Here is a 13,802-nt window from a genome sequence, read left to right as displayed (position 1 = left end):
TGTCCTACTTTCTCCATCTATTGTGATTGACAGTTTTGCTGGTTATAGTAGTCTGGGCTGGTATCTGTGGTCTCGTAGCATCTGTAGAACATCTATCCAGGACTTTCTGTCTTTCAGAGTCTGCTTATTATGCTTATTATGCTTTCATAGATTTCTTTGTTTTCTTTTCTTTTTTTTTTTTTTGGTTTTTCGAGACAGGGTTTCCCTGTGGTTTTGGAGCCTGTCCTGGAACTAGCTCTTGTAGACCAGGCTGGTCTCGAACTCCCAGAGATCCGCCTGCCTCTGCCTCCCGAGTGCTGGGATTAAAGGCGTGCGCCACCACCGCCCGGCTTGCTTTCATAGATTTCTTTACGGGATTTATTCATTTCCTCTTTAAGGTCTGTCATAGTTTGAGTGTAATTGGCCCCCATAATCTCTAGGGAGCGGCACTACTGGGAATTGTGGCTTTGCTGGAGTGGGTGTGGCCTTCTTGGAGGACGCGTGGCGCTGTGGGTGCAGACTCAGATTTCCTACGCTCAGGATACCGCCTAGTGTTTCAGTTAACTTTCTGTTGCCTGCAAGATGCAGGATTCTCAGCTCTTCCAGCACTAAGAAGTCTGCCCACATGCCGCCATGCTCCCACCCTCTGGAACTGTAAGAGAGCCTCCCCAATTCAATGTTTTCTTTGTAAGAGTTGCTGTGGTCATGATGTCCCGTCACAGCAATAACAAATCCTCACTCAGGTAAGGACCACTATTATATTCATAAAGGCTGTTTTATGGTCTTTGTTTTGTGCGTCAAATATGTTGCAATACTCAGGGCCTGCTGTGGTACGTTGCTGGGCTTTCGCGGAAGCATATTGTCTTGACTGTTATTGACTGTGTTTTCACACTGGTGTCTAGGCATCTGGATTTGGAAACATAATGGTCAGTGCTGGTATCTGGTCTTGTCTTTGTTGGGTGGGTGTTTTGTTTCTTGTTTTCTATTGCCCTCTCTGCTTCTTAGGAGAGTGTTGTAGCTGTGTGTTGCCTGGTAGAGAATTATTTTAGGATCCCGATAGGTGTACTCACTGGGGTCCTGGGTATTATTGGGGGCTGACAGAAGGGTCTGAGGGAGTCCATAGAAGGGGGTAATCAGGGTATTCCACCAGGATCTTCTTAACCCCCTGGGAATGGGGGCAGAGAGTGAGAAAAAGTCTGGTATAGAGCTGGATATGGGACTGGGAATTGGATTTGGAGGAGAGACGGAGAGGGAAGATCTGAGGCTTGCCTACCTGCTTTGCTGGCCTACTTGCTCCCCTGTCAGGCAAGTTGGAGGAGAAGAACTTTAGGATCTGCCAGAGACAGAGACAGAGGGGCAGGTGGGCAGAGGCCACCCCGGGGGGTCTGACACACAGATGGGGGTGAGGTTGGGGGATCCGAATTGAAGCAGAGGAAGGCAAGGTGAGAGTCTGCGGTGAGGCTACCACTTCTCTGGCCAGAGAGGCCTGCAGGTTCCCGGGGAAGGCCTGCTGAGGTTGGGGGCGGGGATAAAATGGTGAGCAGGTTGAAGGATGGTTAGCACATTTCCAGGCGATCCGATCCGTTGGAGATGGGGACAGAGAGGAAGTGGAGACCGAGGAGGTGGCTTGTTAGAGGAGGCGGGGATTGGCCTCTGAGGAGCCGAGGGAGAGGTGAAGATCTGCAGTTAGCACACCTCTTTCTCTCCGTAGTTGATTTTTTGGTTTTTCAAGACAGGGTTTCCATTGCGCTCTGGCTGTCCTGGAACTCACTTTGTAGACCAGGCTGGCCTTGAACTCACAGAAATCTGTCTGCCTCTGCCTCCCAAGTGCTGGGAATACAAGAGTGTGCCATCATCCCCCTCCCCCCATAGCCATTTCTTAACCAAAACTGTTAATTAAAGCAGAAAGAGAGGGGGACGCAGTCTGCTGAGAAACAGTTTTACTTGGCAGAGCGAGTCACAGCTTTTGGGTGATGGTTTTATTTGTGAATGCTAAAGACGTTCGTAACTGGAAGTTGTCTTGTGAACACAAGCCTGACGTTTTCCCAGGAAGGATCCTGGTTGGCCCATTCTGTACTGCGGTGCAGTGATGGCTCAGCAGCTACTGGAACTTTGAAGTGCTGGGTGTCAAGGATCCCTTGGCGTCACTGCAGCAACCGGTCTGTCTACTCTGTGAACGTCAGTGATTTCTCTTGGTGCCAAGGTCACAGGTGCTATGATACTGGGGTGGTTTGTTGTCCATATTTCTGGTGGAAGGAGTTACTAAGTTTCAGTTGGAGGTTGGTGAGAATCGGCTTTTTCAGAAACCTGTGGGGCAGAAGGTGATGTCTGTTTTGGTCAAGGCCAGGACTTTTTGAAGTTTTCTGCTTCCAACCCCTTACCCTGGGAAATGTTTGTGTGACCTTGGGCTTATAAATACATAAAATAGGTTTGCAAATAAAACATGAATTGTTAGTAAGCCATATGGAAACATTTTAAAACAATTCTTTGCTATCACATAATTTACTATTTATGAGAGATGAAAGAAAATCTGTATACTAAAGAGATGATATACTTTGCTTGTTTTTTGGTAGAGAAGTAAGTCTTGGCTGAATATTTGTTACTGTAGGATGCTGAATGCCTTCTGTATATTCCAGAGTTGATCTGTATTTTGATTTTAAAATCATCAATGCCAAGGAAGCCACTTCAAATATATATAAAGTACAGAATGACAAAACTGTGTTTAGAGCCATTTCAGAAATTGCTGGAAAGTCTGTGTTAATCCTGAGTAAAATTAATTCAATGCTTTAAATTTTTTTTTGTTTGTTATACAAAACTTAAGTCAGGTACTCAAATGTCAACATTTAAAATTAAACGGTCTCCCACAATCCAATCAAAGATACTGAAGATCCACAAACCGAGGCTTGAAAGCGGGAAATGGTAAAAGTCTTTGTTTTCTGTAATTGACCCTCTGCGTTTTTATAAGGGCAGACCGCTTTGTGTGTTAGGGGAAATGGGCTTCTCAGTGTGCAGTAGTTTGGAATCGGAGCTGAGGTGTTTCAGGCAGGGTTTGCTAGCATAGTGTGTGGACGCAGCATGGGCCATGCACAGCAAACCCTCGTGTTGTGTGTTTGGAACCCAGGTGGCTATGAAGAGGTAACAGGGCCAAGCGCTACCAGAAACACCGTAGATTCATTGCAAGTTTGAGATGGAGTCCATTTTTGGTTGTTGCAGGCTCAGAAATGTTTCACTGTTGCCATTTTTTTTTCCAACTTCAATTATGTGACCCCCATTCAAGAGGCAGGGATCTAGGTTGACCTATTCTCTCACTTTTCTGCACGGCCCACTACATCCCCATCGGATGTGTGTACTTGTTCTGGTCCAAATCGCCATCCACTCTGTAACCACCATGTCAGCATCTGCAGAATGTACGTTTCCTGTCGCCCACCCTGCTAGTCGCTCGCTCCTCAGCTGTCTGCCACGGCTGTTAGCATAGAGACCAAAGGCCTGGGTCTCAGCCGCGTGGGCGCCTTCTTGTGTTGTGACCTCCCCCTTCTCCACCGGGCTTTTGCATGTTTGCATGTGTGTGCTCTTCACCATCTTCACGGGCTATTTGGGAAGTCTTCCAGGTCCTTTCCGATCAGGGCCACTCCTCAGAAGTGCGGTTGTGCTACTTTGTGTCATTCATTGGTTGAGTAAAGTCTGTCAACTCAACAGCTGAAGCATCCAGAAGGAAGGGTTCCATGCCACACGCAGGACAGCGCTTGACAGAGAGTAAAGGCTCGTTAAATATTTGAGTGAAGAAACAAACTAGTTACTAATCCTAACAAGCATTTTAGGAACAGAAAGTCCTCTGATGGAGTAGGAGTTAGGAGAAAGATTGTTAGAGGCTGGGAGGTTAATCTGGGTTGTCAATGTTACTGGATTGGGGACCGGGTAGAAAACGGGTAAACCGTGTTCCTACATAGATCAGAGAGGAGGTTTCCTGAGACAATTGGAATGTAGGTAGGTGAGCTGAGCAGAGAAGACCTACCCTGAACGGGGTGGAACCGTCTAGCAGTCTGGGGATCTGGCGGAAGGACAGCCGAGAAGAAGGGGGTCCAGAGTGCAGGCCTGCTCCCGTTGCACGGCACCGCATGGCACTCTGCGTTCTCCAGCCTTTGAAAAGCACCGCACCAGCGCCTCACAGGGTCGCCCACACCTTCGGCCTCCAACTGAGGCTGTATCTTCGTTTTTTTCTTGTTCTGGGGCTTCTGGCTTTTCCCACTGAGTAGTTCCTGGCTTTCCTGGCTCCCCTCCAGCCTACAGACAGCCACTGTGGTACACCCTCAGCTTCTGAATATGTGAGCCAACCTGGTAACCCCATCTTATTTGGTGGATGCTATTGGTTCTGTTCTTCTGCAGAATCCTGACTCACATATGACAGCAGGGCCAGCGATCGGCCTTCCTTTAGGGCAGAGGCTAAGCAAATCAGGAAGTAGGAAAAAGGGTTTACCCTGAATTGATGTCTTTTAGTGTAACAGCAAAAGGGAACTCTTCCGGCATTAAAGAGCCCCAAGAACACCGCTGTGTTGCATGAGAGAGTGACTTACATGACTAAGGTCATCTCCAAATATGAAGAAAAGGTTAAGCTACATTACTGATAGTCACATACTTAAAAGCTATAAAAAATGACTTGAAAAGGGTATTTGGAAAATAAATATTTAAGTTCTTATCATGATACTGTACATGTGCTTATGTGTATACATATGCTTATTTCCTGGAAATACATTATTTGATGTCAACATGTAGATATTTGTCATTATATTTAAAGCGTCCTTTTAACAATATAGCTGGGAGGGCTGGAGAGATGGCTCAGAGGTTAAGAGCATTGCCTGCTCTTCCAAAGGTCCTGAGTTCAATTCCCGGCAACCACATGGTGGCTCACAACCATCTGTAATGAGGTCTGGTGCCCTCTTCTGGCCTGCAGACATACACACAGACAGAATATTGTATACATAACAAATAAATAAAAAAAATATTTAAAAAAAAATTAAAAAAAAAACAAAATAATATAGCTGGGAGATGAAATTTTCCATGGGGTGATGATATCGGGAAAGAATGATATTAATCAGGGGGCTGGAGAGATGGCTCAGTGGTTAAGAGCATTGCCTGCTCTTCCAAAGGTCCTGAGTTCAATTCCCGGCAACCACATGGTGGCTCACAACCATCTGGAATGAGGTCTGGTGCCCTCTTCTGGCCTGCAGACATACACACAGACAGAATATTGTATACATAATAAATAAATAAATATATATAAAAAAGAATGATATTAATCAGGCCACATTATGGGTAATTTCCTCCTGACTAGTTCTTCTGTTCTGTGATGAGGTCTGCTCAGCACCGTGGTGGTGATTCCCACCTCCAGCCAGACGCGATGCAGATGTAGCCTCCCGGGGAGAAGGCAATTGCAAGGCTGGTGGTAGAGGTCCAACCTCCATAGCTAAGAAATGCCCCACTGTCATACTGGCTTGGGTAACATTGTGGTGAGCACCTGTCACATTCAGGGCTTAGCAGCAGACGCCAGGTGGAAGTCAAGCCATAACCGCGGCGACAGCATCCGTCCTCCTGTCCTCCGTAAATAAATAATTACTAACACTAGACTGTTATATGAGGACTCTTTTTGGGGGGTGGGGGGGGGAATCTATAGTTATTAGTGCTGGGTTGGCACAAAATAGAGTGCCTTTTCCCTGATCCCTATAGGAAAAACTGAGTCACTGAGCAGCTGTTCTACGCTTCAAATATGAGGCAAAGCTTGGAGCATTAATTCCCAAGAAACTGTTGCCACGTGATATTCCAGGTTTGCGAGCACCCCAGAACCTTGTCCAGGGCTTAGACTGAGCACCAAGTTAGCTGGTTGGTTTCTTTCCGCCTTGGCTGAGTTTCAGCCTCTTAAAGCCAAAGCACACAAAAACCCTCCCTTGCATGGGTCCAGTTGACGAGCCCAGTGTGGAAAAGCCATTGCTGCGCCAGCTGGGGCGAAGGGCTTGGTCCGCAGCCATCGGTGACTCATCGGGGCATTTTCGTTCCCTCTTCTTCACTGGGCATGGACCCAGCGGCCTAAAGCAGGGCCTATGAAGCTGTCACAGCCTGTCGTATCAAAGTGACTTGAGGTCCTCTGGCCTGGGACCATTGAGATGATAGACTGTGGCTGTCTTCCCTGGGAACGCCCATGTAATGCCTGTTCAGGGAGCACTTCAGTCACATGCTAGACTCCTGCAGTTGTGGCTGGGAATTATGTATTGCTCTTACAGAGGAGTTCAGCTCCTGTTGGAATGAGTCCCTTGTACTTTACAGACGGGTCCGCACGCCCATATCTAAACTGTGTGCGATATGACTGGCCATGGACTCACAGTACAAAATGTTTAATGAAAAGCTACTCAGATTTCAAAAAAAAAAAAAAAAAAGAAGTAGCCATTTTGCTTATAGTATTTTTTTTAATGAAGAACTGAGAAGAATTAGTGTGTGAAACGAGCTTTAGACTGGAGATTTATTACAGTACCTGTATCTTAGGTCTGTTAGGGAGAATAGTAATGTCAGATGGAGACCAAAGATGGAGCTATCAATCAGGTTATTATGCTTCATTTTTATTGGGTAATTTCAGAGATTATCTATAAATAATCTTTCTTATTTCTGTGTCATTAAGCTAAAACAGAAGCTGGTGATATATATAAAATTTAAGACAAAAACTTAAAACAAAAATCCAGAAAAGACTAGAAGACTAGCATTGACCTAAGAGATCTCATTCTAATCAAATATAAAACACAGGAAAATTCTTTATAAAATTAAAGTTCTCGCTGGGCATGGAAGCATATGCCTTTAATCTCAGCAGAGACAGGCAAAATCCTGAATTTGAGACCAACTTGGTCTACAAAGCAAGTTCCAGGACAATCAGGGCTGCCCGGAGTAACTCTGTCTCCAAAAACCAAGCAAGCAATAACAAAAAACAAAATCAAAAAACAAAGTAAAACAAAACACGCCCCCCCCCCAAAAAAAAAAAACAAGAAAGAAAAGTGAAATTCAAGTTCTAACGTGTTGAAGAACTGGCTGGGGATTAAGGAAGTGCTTCTGTTCTAGGTACACAGTCCACTCAAGCTCATCACAAATGGCCAGAGTGAGAACTTTAAAATCACCGTGACAAGGATAAAATTAAACTTTAGTCCCCTCTTCTTCTTTAGATATGGTCTCATATTGCTCAGGGTGGCCTTGAACTCTTGGTCCTCCTGCCCGTACCTTCTAGGGTGTTGGAATTCCATAAAAGTGCCATTACATACATAGGCCTTTCTATACCCTAGGGTGTGTGTAAAGTAACAGAGCCTGTGTTTTAGACTGTTTATCTTTTAGTTGGAATAAGAAATTAAAGAGTTGTTTAGGGAGCATTTCTTGGAAGGAAGAATACAGATGTTTCAAGTTGCGGGATGAATTGAGTCTCCAAAAATTGGAAGAAAGATCTTTCCTCCAACTACACAGACATTTTAAAAGAATAACGACATCATTTCAAGAGTCAGTAAGACATTCGTGGGTTGGAGAGATGGCTCAGCGGTTAAGAGCACTTCTTATTCTTGTTAGCATGTGGGTTCGATGTTAGTAGCACCCACATGTTGGGTTACAACTGCCAAAACCTCAGTTACAGCATGCACATGCTACAGAAATCTACTCGAGCCAACAGTCATACATAAAACACAAAACCTAAACAAAACATTTTCGGGAGATTTTGCTGAGCAGAAGTATTTTCATTTAAAAAGCTGCGTTTTCATTTAAAAAGTTGGCTTATCTGTGGTTTGAAATACACAAAATAGAAATGGGTGGGTTCTGAACTGGAGTTCATATCACTAATTTATGAGAGTGGTGTGGTTGGCAACGATTTAGTATGTCTTGTAGGGCCTCTGTCAAAAGCCAGCCTTAGTTCCACACCTCTGGTTTTGAAATGCATTTCCCCTCAGTAATTGTGAAGCCAGCAATGACTCTCTGCACCTGGTTCATGGTGCCTTTTACTGCTCACAGTGTTCCGTGAATGTAACACCCGGAGGTTTGGATGAGTTGGGTGAGTGCTTTATTTCTGCTCCACGCATCCCGAGATAGCGCGTGTAAATGGGTCTCCATTTTCCAAAGCTGACTGAGCACTATGAAGGGATTTGTGGTCCCTGTAGAAAAGGTATTATAAAGCAGAGGGGAAGAAAAATGGAAAATACAAAAAGCTCAGAGAAAATTCCCCAAACAGCACAACAAAAAGATTTCCTGTAGCCATGGAGAGCCCTTTAGCACCCCAAATCCCATTTGAATGGCAGTCCCCACCTCATGAATAACAAGAAGAGAGCTGGCTACAGAGAAGATGCCAATGCACAAGGTCCCATCTGTTGTTTGCTTGTTTAACTTCTCAGGTAGGTTCTGGATTTTTGCAGGAGCTTTGCACCTTCTCTTCCAGCCCTCCGGGAGCTCAGCATCCCATCTGTTGTTTTTCTCCTCAGTTAGTGATGTCTGGACCTCACACTCATCTGAGGCCAGAGTCTAGAAGGTTAGACTGGGCAGGGGAGGCTGCGGACTGCACCATTTGTTCAGACTCCATGAAATCACCTAACACTCTCCCTCCGGACTTTGCTCATTAGACTTCAGACTCTTTATTTTTCCTGCCCTCCTCCCTCTACCTCATAAAGAGTTTTAGATTTATCATAGGACGACACTAGGCTTTGCTGATTTTCTTTACCTTGTTTTTCTGTTTCTTTCCATTCTGTGCTTATACTTTTATCATTCTTGTTTTTTATTCAGTGGCCAAATGAGATGCTTCCTAATCCCCCCCCCCCCCAAAAAAAAGAAAAATAGGGTTTCTCTGTGTAGCTTTTTGGAGCCTGTCCTGGAGCTTATTTTGTAGACTGCGCTGGCCTCGAACTCACAGAGATCCACCCACCTGCCTCTGCCTCCCAAGTGCTGGGATTAAAGGTGTGTGCCACCACTACATAGTTGGTTTTAAAAACCTCCCAATACAGTCAGTGATGGATATATACCTCTCTGTGTGTTGCAACATTGATGAGGTTTGATACACTGGATTTTCATTGCTTTCTGCAGAAATCCATTCTTTTTGAGTTGTGGGGTTGGGAATGGAATCTAGTGCCTTGTGTACAAGTATGTTCCAGTGAGCTATGACCCCATCCCTTAGCTTTCTGTCACTGACATCTGATCTCATACCATCCAACTGCCCTATGATCAAAAGCATGTTCTTTTTGATACTGGGTTTTGAATGTTTGTCCATGTGCTTGTTGGCTTAGAATTGCGGTCAGTTTTTTTCATATGTTCTCTGTATGTGCTTGGGAAGAAATATGTGTCCCTTAATTGTTGGATCTGGGGTTCTAGTCTCATTTGTCAGCATCCTACCAATCTGTTAACTCATCCTTATATGTTTGGGGTCTTCTGAGCCATCTTCATATTGTCTCACTTACAAGGTGCTTCGGAAAGTTGTGTGCACGTATGCGTGGGCTCTCACAGGGGTTTCCTGGCTTCTTTGGACTTGACCAGTGGGGGATGCTGGAATGAGACCTGGAATCCTTAGTCCTCAGCTCCTTCCTAGTGGCCTTTTGCCAAGGTCTGCAATCCTTTAAGGTCTGGGAACTCAGAGCTGGTCTCATGGATACATCACTGCTCACAGTTATGTGGTCATGTCTGGGGGTCACCTGTCACGTCTGGAGGTCACCTGTTAGGGTCCTTTTCCATTCTTGTTTGGGATCCCTTGTAAAGCCCAATCTGCTGTGGGACAATGGTCTGTACCCTGTCACTTGTATTTTAATAAAGCACTGATTGACCAGTAGCTAGGCAGGAAGTATAGGTGAGGTGACCAGGCAGAAAGTAGAGGCAGGGCGATAAGAACAGGAGAATTCTGGGAAGAGGAAAGACACAGTCTACAATCCTCACCCAGACAAAGAGGAAAGAAGATGAGAATGCCTCACTGATAAAAGGTACCAAGACATGTGGCTAACACAGACGAGAATTACAGGTTACTGTAAGATGTAAGGATTAGTTAATAAGAAGCCTGAGCTAATAGACCTACCAGTTATAAATAATGTAGACCTCTGTGTGTTTCTTTGGAACTGAATGGCTGTGGGACTGGGCTGGACAGAAACTTCTGTCAACACCAATCTTTTGAGTGTTTTCACAAAGTCATTGTACAACCCAACCGTGACAATCTCCCAAGTCTCAGTAGTTTACCCTGAGGCAATACCTGGCTCTGATAATAGACCACAAACTGAGACTACCCAGGCTTGATCCAAGAACAGACCACCCGAAGGAAATTCCTAACGTTCCAACCATTGTAGATAGGATCACCTGCCAGCACACACCCATCGCTTTTCACCAGAACACCCCTAGACAAATGTCAGCCAATCAGGAGTCCTGAGCCTTAGAAATCCCTCATCCCCCACCTTTGCTGCTACAAAAACCCAACTCTAACTGAGCTCAGGGTTTTCCAACCACTCCAAATACAATGGACACATGGAGAGTCGGAATTTGCAAACTTGTGTAAGAATAAAGGCTCTTTGCTTTTACATATAGGACTCAGTCTCCTAGTTGGTTTGGGGGGGACTCCGTGATCTGGGCATAACACTCAGGTGTGGCACCTTTAACTGCTGAGGGTTTTCCTACCTTTCTCACAGGCCTCTTACTTAAGTAGGAACTTTGAGCTCTTCTTGAGTAATGAGAGGGAATTACCTTGAAATTCCCTTATCTAACTCCAGGGAGATCTCTTCCCAGAAAGAGAGTTAACAGCTGATCACCCAGGATTAGTCTGCTGGAGAACCTGCTGAAAGTCAGACATTAGCCTAGAGGGACTGTTACAAGACAGTGTCTGGCCACTAATTTCTAGATAGATACATCTTTATCATTACTGTTAGAAATTAAAATTTGTAAAGATTAAAATGTTAATTAATGTTAGTCCATTTATTTAAATAAGTTATTTAGGAATAAGCATAAACTCTTTAACATAGCATTTTAAAATGCTTTAGAAATTTATGAAACCAATGTAAAATGTATTATTGTTTGGTGATTCATGTCTTAGTTTGTTCTACCATACCTGAATACATGGATTCTCACATCTGTTTCTGTGTGGGCAGATTTTTCTTTGGGCCACCAGATCACCAAAAAAGACACAGAGACTTATCATTACACGAAAGTTTGGCCTTATCTTATACTTGTTCTTAACTAGCTTTTATAACTTAAATTAACCCATATTTTTAAATCTATGTTCTTCCATGTGCCCCTTAGCTCAACTCCATTTTGCCTATCCTGCTTCTTCTGCATCTGATTGACAATTTCCCTTTCTTCTTCCCTGAGCTTTCTCTGTCCAGAAGTCCTGCTGGTATCTACTGTCTAGCTGTTGGCCATTTAGTTTTTTTATTAAATCAATCACAGTGACACAACTTCACACAGTATAAAAGAATATTCCATAACATTTCCCCCTTTTTGTCCAAATAAAAGAAGAAAGATTTTGACTCTAACATAATAAAAATATAAGCAATAAGAGCTTTATTATTCTAAATGTTTGTAATAATAACTTTCAAGGACTAAAAATTTACATTACATTGTTAAATGAACGGAATAGGTACAATGCCTTAAATAAGAGTAGAAACATACATACACTATGTTCTAACAAAAATAACCTTAAATTTGCATCAATATACAAAATTCTATACCAATGTAAAATATTTGAGACTAGTGGTTGATCAAAACTAGACTCACCAATTTTTACCCCTTTATTCCATCATTTTTATACTATATTCCCCCTTTTCCCCTTTAGAAAGAGATCCTTGAATCTAATCTTTTTTTAGCTTTCTCCCTGACCATTGGCAATAACAATTTGTAACCAACCCCCTAAATGATGACAAACATCCATAGCCCACTGAATGACCAAAAACCACCCACTCCACCTCTTGGGAATGTAGGCGTTGTGTTCTCTAGACTGCTTCTTGTTGCCTGGGGCAATGGCATCTTTGGGAACTCTGAGAAAATGAGGATAATGGTTAAGTCCTGGGAGAGCTTAGCTGTAACATTTGCTGTCTAGTCTCTGTACAATGGGAAAGAGCAAGGCTTCTCTGCAGTCCTGGCTGGAATAGTCTGTGAGGCTGGACCTTCTCAGCCAATGGCCTTGAAGCTGTACTGGATGCAGAACTCTGAGGAAGCTACAACAGAGGCACTCTGAGGCTGGATCACCTGGTCCCCTCCCTCTGAAAACACAAACTTTCAAAGGTAACATACATATCTGCATTAGTACAAGTATGGAGTGATTTTTTTTTTGTATTATGTTTGAGCAGGTAATATATATATATATATATATATATATATATATATATATAACCTGTCTTGTAGTTTTTTAGGATTATTTCTTTTTGTCTGTAGCCAGGATTTGCAGGGGTTCTCTATCAACTTAGAATAAATCCACAGCCTTTTGGAAACAACAGCATAACTTCTTCCCCAATGTAATATATTTTTGATTTCCATTTTAAAGAAAATTTAAAAATATATTGATTGGTTTAATTGAGCAGCTATTATAATCCAGTGTCTCTCAGCAGCTACTTCTCTTATCAACAATCAAAAAATTTAAAGTCAACAAGATACTTTATAGGATCCAGACTCTATGTGTATTTTCCATCTTTACGTGGATTATATCCTTTTTATATTGTTTTATTCTTTCCTTAAAGACTATATCTTACTATTTATAAACTAACTTTTTCATGGCTGTTTATACCCATTTCCTTTTCTTTTTTAAGCCTACGCACATTTTTTTTTTTTTTTTTTCCGAGACAGGGTTTCTCCGTAGCTTTTGGTTCCTGTCCTGGAACTAGCTCTTGTAGATCAGGCTGGCCTCAAACTCACAGAGATCCGCCTGCCTCTGCCTCCTGAGTGCTGGGATTAAAGGTGTGCGCCACCACTGCCTGGCTACCTACGCACATTTTTAAAAACACACTGTAACGTGTTTAGAGATTTTTTTTTCCATCTGCATCTGTCTTTACTGAGCATTTGTAGCATTCTCTGATCTTGTGGGACAAATCTCACACTGCTTCGTCGGCCATCATGCGGTTCATTCAGCTTAGGGTATGAAGCTGGCGGCTGGCTCCAGCCCACAGGCAGCAGCTGGTAGCCACACCTCTGTATGCCTCTGAGCACCAGCCCACCTGAGAGACTGAAGGACTAAGAAGCTACATCAGGCTCCTTGTCTAGAACTTTCCCTAACTTCCTTAGGCCCTATGTTTGGATATTCAAGCTTCATGTTGGATGCCATATGTAGGTGGATTTTTCTTTGGGCCGCCAGCTCACAAAAAAATGATGCAGAGACTGATTATTAATTAATGGAAGCTCGGCCTTAGCTTAGGCCTGTTTCTAACTAGCTCTTATGACTTAAATTAAGCCATATTTTTAAATCTATACTCTTCCATGTGCCTGCTACCTCATCTCTGTTTTGCCTGCTTTCTTCGCATTTGACATTTGACGGGCAACTCCCCTTTCTTCTTCCCAGAGCAGCCCCGCCTATACCTCCTGCCTAGCTATAGGCTGTTTAGCTCTTTATTAAACCAATCACAGTGATGCATTCCACACAGTGTAAAGGAATACTCTGCAACATTTCTGCATCTGTTTTGGGTAAAGAATCTGGAAAAAATTCTCCTTCACAGACTGATGTGGGTAGGAAGGAGATCGGCAGAGTTTTCAGATAGATGATCATGGATATTCCTCTTGGATGCTTCATTAACAGCAAGTGGGCTTTAAAAAAAACTCACTTATCTTGTTTTACTTATATGAACATATACTTGTATGTGTGTGAGGTACAG

General features: G+C 43.4%; 1 long non-coding RNA gene across 2 annotated transcripts in view; it reads left to right on the top strand.

The window, feature by feature from the left end:
- Nucleotides 1-562: 562 nt before the first annotated feature.
- Nucleotides 563-13,802, top strand: part of LOC121439331 — a 55,641-nt gene continuing 42,401 nt past the window's right edge. The window contains exon 1 of one of the 2 annotated variants that reach the window (XR_005973246.1): nt 563-722. This is a non-coding gene — a long non-coding RNA (uncharacterized LOC121439331). Of the gene's footprint in view, nt 723-2,116; nt 2,158-13,802 lie in introns of those variants that run through there. The other variant, XR_005973247.1, reaches the window with a different exon arrangement.

Source organism: Microtus oregoni, unplaced genomic scaffold (assembly GCF_018167655.1).
Source record: "Microtus oregoni isolate MIOR12 unplaced genomic scaffold, Mior012 000060F_ref0000265, whole genome shotgun sequence".
NCBI classification, from domain to species: Eukaryota; Metazoa; Chordata; class Mammalia; order Rodentia; family Cricetidae; genus Microtus; species Microtus oregoni.
This window is presented reverse-complemented; position numbering and strand designations above follow the sequence as displayed.